General features: G+C 45.0%; 1 protein-coding gene across 1 annotated transcript in view; it reads right to left on the bottom strand.

Annotated features, from left to right (window-relative positions):
• LOC106575497 (phospholipid-transporting ATPase ID) overlaps positions 1-6,127 on the bottom strand; it is a 66,987-nt gene that overhangs the window by 5,306 nt on the left and 55,554 nt on the right.

Here is a 6,127-nt window from a genome sequence, read left to right on the forward strand (position 1 = left end):
TGATATGTTCCCTCTGACAAAGTCACCACAATGAGCAGGTTATGATAAGCCACAACCTTCTGAATCCCCCTGATAGCCAGGTCCAGGTTATAAACCACAACCTTCTGAATTCCCCTGATAGCCAGGTCCAGGTCATAAACCACAACCTTCTGAATCCCCTGATAGCCAGGTCCAGGTCATAAACCACAACCTTCTGAATCCCCTGATAGCCAGGTCCAGGTCATAAACCACAACCTTCTGAATCCCCCTGATAGCCAGGTCCAGGTTATAAACCACAACCTTCTGAATTCCCCTGATAGCCAGGTCCAGGTTATAAACCACAACCTTCTGAATCCCCCTGATAGCCTGGTCCAGGTCATAAACCACAACCTTCTGAATCCCCCTGATAGCCTGGTCCAGGTTATAAACCACAACCTTCTGAATCCCCCTGATAGCCAGGTCCAGGTTATAAACCACAACCTTCTGAATTCCCCTGATAGCCAGGTCCAGGTCATAAACCACAACCTTCTGAATCCCCTGATAGCCAGGTCCAGGTTATAAACCACAACCTTCTGAATCCCCTGATAGCCAGGTCCAGGTTATAAACCACAACCTTCTGAATCCCCCTGATAGCCAGGTCCAGGTTATACACAACAACCTTCTGAATCCCCTGATAGCCAGGTCCAGGTTATAAACAACAACCTTCTGAATCCCCTGATAGCCAGGTCCAGGTTATAAACCACAACCTTCTGAATCCCCTGATAGCCAGGTCCAGGTCATAAACCACAACCTTCTGAATCCCCCTGATAGCCAGGTCCAGGTTATAAACAACAACCTTCTGAATTCCCCTGATAGCCAGGTCCAGGTCATAAACCACAACATTCTGAATCCCCCCTGATAGCCAGGTCCAGGTCATAAACCACAACCTTCTGAATCCCCCTGATAGCCAGGTCCAGGTTATAAACAACAACCTTCTGAATTCCCCTGATAGCCAGGTCCAGGTCATAAACCACCACCTTCTGAATTCCCCTGATAGCCAGGTCCAGGTTATAAACCACAACCTTCTGAATCCCCCTGATAGTCAGGTCCAGGTTATAATCAACAACCTTCTGAATTCCCCTGATAGCCAGGTCCAGGTTATAATCAACAACCTTCTGAATCCCCCTGATAGCCAGGTCCAGGTTATAAACAACAACCTTCTGAATCCCCGATAGCCAGGTCCAGGTTATAAACCACAACCTTCTGAATTCCCCTGATAGCCAGGTCCAGGTCATAAACCACAACCTTCTGAATCCCCTGATAGCCAGGTCCAGGTTATAAACCACAACCTTCTGAATTCCCCTGATAGCCAGGTCCAGGTCATAAACCACAACCTTCTGAATTCCCCTGATAGCCTGGTCCAGGTCATAAACCACAACCTTCTGAATCCCCCTGATAGCCAGGTCCAGGTTATAAACCACAACCTTCTGAATCCCCCTGATAGCCAGGTCCAGGTCATAAACCACAACCTTCTGAATCCCCCTGATAGCCAGGTCCAGGTTATAAACCACAACCTTCTGAATTCCCCTGATAGCCAGGTCCAGGTCATAAACCACAACCTTCTGAATCCCCCTGATAGCCAGGTCCAGGTTATAAACCACAACCTTCTGAATCCCCCTGATAGCCAGGTCCAGGTTATAAACCACAACCTTCTGAATCCCCCTGATAGCCAGGTCCAGACCATAAACCACAACCTTCTGAATCCCCCTGATAGCCAGGTCCAGGTTATAAACCACAACCTTCGGAATCCCCCTGATAGCCAGGTCCAGGTCATAAACCACAACCTTCTGAATCCCCCTGATAGCCAGGTCCAGGTCATAAACCACAACCTTCTGAATTCCCCTGATAGCCAGGTCCAGGTCATAAACCACAACCTTCTGAATTCCCCTGATAGCCAGGTCCAGGTCATAAACCACAACCTTCTGAATTCCCCTGATAGCCAGGTCCAGGTCATAAACCACAACCTTCTGAATTCCCCTGATAGCCAGGTCCAGGTCATAAACCACAACCTTCTGAATTCCCCTGATAGCCAGGTCCAGGTTATAAACCACAACCTTCTGAATCCCCTGATAGCCAGGTCCAGGTCATAAACCACAACCTTCTGAATTCCCCTGATAGCCAGGTCCAGGGGGAGTGAAAAGAGCCAACAAGCTGGCTGGCATCTTTCAGTCAAAGTTATGGGTAAGCTAAAACAAATAACATTTTCACTAGCCTGTAGTCTAATAAACTAATCATCTTTTACGCCTACATTTAGGCTAGATCAACAAATTTTGTGGTGACTTTGACGGAACTTTGAGTTGAGTAAATTGTGACAAATACAACAAGAAACCATTAGTTTCCTGTCCGTATTTCTCAATTTACAGTGGTAAAATCAAATCTTTTTTAGAACTAAACCAAAATAGACCACATCCTGTCTTTCCAATTGAAACAAATGAGTCATAGTGGGCAGAATAAGCAAAATGGTGGGCAGAGCCAAGCACAAGCTAGCGAGATCCTATTAGCTCATTCTAGCACACATCTGCATATTTCCATTAGAAAACGCCTACTCTGTGGAGTGAGCGTGTGCAATAACTCAATTAGCCTTCGCATTCACTCTAAACAATGCCATTTTTTACAACTTTGGCAAAGGTTAAAATCTACAAAACGTAGTCTACTCCGTTCATAACAGATTTTAGTTTTGGGGACAGGAAACTGTATTGAGGTCAAAAGCTTCCCCGATGAGAAAATGTGCAGAATGTTGGCCAAAATCCATCTCCTTCCATCTTCTCCAATCTTCTCCCACTGGGCCATATATGGTAGTGAGTGGGAACGCCAATCGGATGCTTCACATTTACACATTCTGTGAAATATCTGTCTCATTGTTCTATCTGTGGTATAATTATTGTCAGATTTATTTCAGGACGGTTGCAATATTCTCAGGAAGGATGTGTAGAACGTGTAGAATGTTTTCGGACAATATTAAACCCTAGTGATAATGACGTATTATAAGGTGATAAGGACAGCTGTTATGGAGGGCATTAAGTTATATTCATGTCTGTAGGATAGACACAGACTCGTTCTGAGTCAATATTTACAGAGAAGAGATGTGACGGGATACAGAGAGTGGTGGCGTACGCACAAACAGTTAATCATTGGTAGAGTTAGGGGGCATTGGTGTGATTTCAGTCACAGCAATGAAGAGACAAACAGACAGAATCACAATAGTATAGAGAGAAGACAGGAGGCATGGCTGACAGACTGAAAGTTAGACTGAAGGTCAGACTGAAGGCCAGACTGAAGGCCGACTGAAGGCCAGACTGAAGGCCAGACTGAAGGCCCGACTGAAGGTCAGACTGAAGAACATACTGAAGGTCAGACTGAAGGAAATACTGAAGGTCAGACTGAAGAACATACTGAAGGTCAGACTGAAGAACATACTGAAGGTCTGACTGAAGGTCAGACTGAAGGCCCGACTGAAGGTCAGACTGAAGAACATACTGAAGGTCAGACTGAAGGAAATACTGAAGGTCAGACTGAAGAACATACTGAAGGTCAGACTGAAGAACATACTGAAGGTCTGACTGAAGTTCAGACTGAAGGCCAGACTGAAGGTCAGACTGAAGAACATACTGAAGGTCTGACTGAAGGAAATACTGAAGGTCAGACTGAAGAACATACTGAAGGTCAGACTGAAGAACATACTGAAGGTCAGACTGAAGAACATACTGAAGGTCAGACTGAAGAACATACTGAAGGTCAGACTGAAGAACATACTGAAGGTCAGACTGAAGAACATACTGAAGGTCAGACTGAAGAACATACTGAAGGTCAGACTGAAGAACATACTGAAGGTCAGACTGAAGAACATACTGAAGGTCAGCCTGAAGAACATACTGAAGGTCAGACTGAAGAACATACTGAAGGTCAGACTGAAGAACAAACTGAAGGTCAGACTGAAGAACATACTGAAGGTCAGCCTGAAGAACATACTGAAGGTCAGACTGAAGAACATACTGAAGGTCAGACTGAAGAACATACTGAAGGTCAGACTGAAGAACATACTGAAGGTCAGACTGAAGAACATACTGAAGGTCTGACTGAAGGACATACTGAAGGTCAGACTGAAGAACATACTGAAGGTCAGACTGAAGAACATACTGAAGGTCTGACTGAAGGAAATACTGAAGGTCAGACTGAAGGAAATACTGAAGGTCAGACTGAAGAACATACTGAAGGTCAGCCTGAAGGAAATACTGAAGGTCAGACTGAAGAACATACTGAAGGTCAGACTGAAGGAAATACTGAAGGTCAGACTGAAGAACATACTGAAGGTCAGACTGAAGAACATACTGAAGGTCAGACTGAAGAACATACTGAAGGTCAGACTGAAGGAAATACTGAAGGTCAGACTGAAGAACATACTGAAGGTCAGACTGAAGAACATACTGAAGGTCAGACTGAAGAACATACTGAAGGTCAGACTGAAGAACATACTGAAGGTCAGACTGAAGGAAATACTGAAGGTCAGACTGAAGAACATACTGAAGGTCAGACTGAAGAACATACTGAAGGTCAGACTGAAGAACATACTGAAGGTCAGACTGAAGAACATACTGAAGGTCAGACTGAAGAACATACTGAAGGTCAGACTGAAGGAAATACTGAAGGTCAGACTGAAGAACATACTGAAGGTCAGACTGAAGGAAATACTGAAGGTCAGACTGAAGAACATACTGAAGGTCAGCCTGAAGGAAATACTGAAGGTCAGACAGAAAATCATATTGAAGGTCAGACTGAAGGAAATACTGAAGGTCAGACTGAAGAACATACTGAAAGTCAGACTGAAAGTCGGATTGAAGGTCAGACAGAAAATCATATTGAAGGTCATACTAAAGGTCAAACTGAAAATCAGATTGAAGTTCAAACTGAAGATCAGTTTGAAGGTCAGACTGAAGGTGAGACTGATGTAGATGAGCACTGAAAGACTTTGAGACAGGAACAGAGGATCATAAAGAAGTGGTCATGATCCAGCATCCATTCTTCATCCCTTCCACTGATTTCACATGACTGAATTACTATTTTATTTTACCTTTATTTTACCAGGCAGGTCAACTAAGAACAAATACTTATTTACAATGACAGCCTGGCAATTGGTGAATGCTATCTGGAGTTTAACTAACTGTTTTCACCTATCCAATGTGTTAGTGAGTAGGATCAGTGATTAGGATCAGTGAGTAGGATCAGTGATTAGGATCAGTGATTAGGATGTGTTGGATCAAGGAGGGATGTACAGTGTGTGTGTGAAGTGTGTGAGTGTGGCCAGAAGCATATTGTTCTCACCGTATCAGAGAGCTGTGAGTGTGGCCAGAAGCATATTGTTCTCACCGTGTCAGAGAGCTGTGAGTGTGGCCAGAAGCATATTGTTCTCACCGTGTCAGAGAGCTGTGAGTGTGGCCAGAAGCATATTGTTCTCACCGTGTCAGAGAGCTGTGAGTGTGGCCAGAAGCATATTGTTCTCACCGTGTCAGAGAGCTGTGAGTGTGGTCAGAAGCATATTGTTCTCACCGTGTCAGAGAGCTGTGAGTGTGGCCAGAAGCATATTGTTCTCACCGTGTCAGAGAGCTGTGAGTGTGGCCAGAAGCATATTGTTCTCACCGTGTCAGAGAGCTGTGAGTGTGGTCAGAAGCATATTGTTCTCACCGTGTCAGAGAGCTGTGAGTGTGGCCAGAAGCATATTGTTCTCACCGTGTCAGAGAGCTGTGAGTGTGGCCAGAAGCATATTGTTCTCACCGTGTCAGAGAGCTGTGAGTGTGGCCAGAAGCATATTGTTCTCACCGTGTCAGAGAGCTGTGAGTGTGGCCAGAAGCATATTGTTCTCACCGTGTCAGAGAGCTGTGAGTGTGGTCAGAAGCATATTGTTCTCACCGTGTCAGAGAGCTGTGAGTGTGGCCAGAAGCATATTGTTCTCACCGTGTCAGAGAGCTGTGAGTGTGGTCAGAAGCATATTGTTCTCACCGTGTCAGAGAGCTGTGAGTGTGGCCAGAAGCATATTGTTCTCACCGTGTCAGAGAGCTGTGAGTGTGGTCAGAAGCATATTGTTCTCACCGTGTCAGAGAGCTGTGAGTGTGGC

Source organism: Salmo salar, chromosome 02 (genome assembly GCF_965601325.2).
Source record: "Salmo salar chromosome 02, fSalSal1, whole genome shotgun sequence".
NCBI lineage: Eukaryota > Metazoa > Chordata > Actinopteri > Salmoniformes > Salmonidae > Salmo > Salmo salar.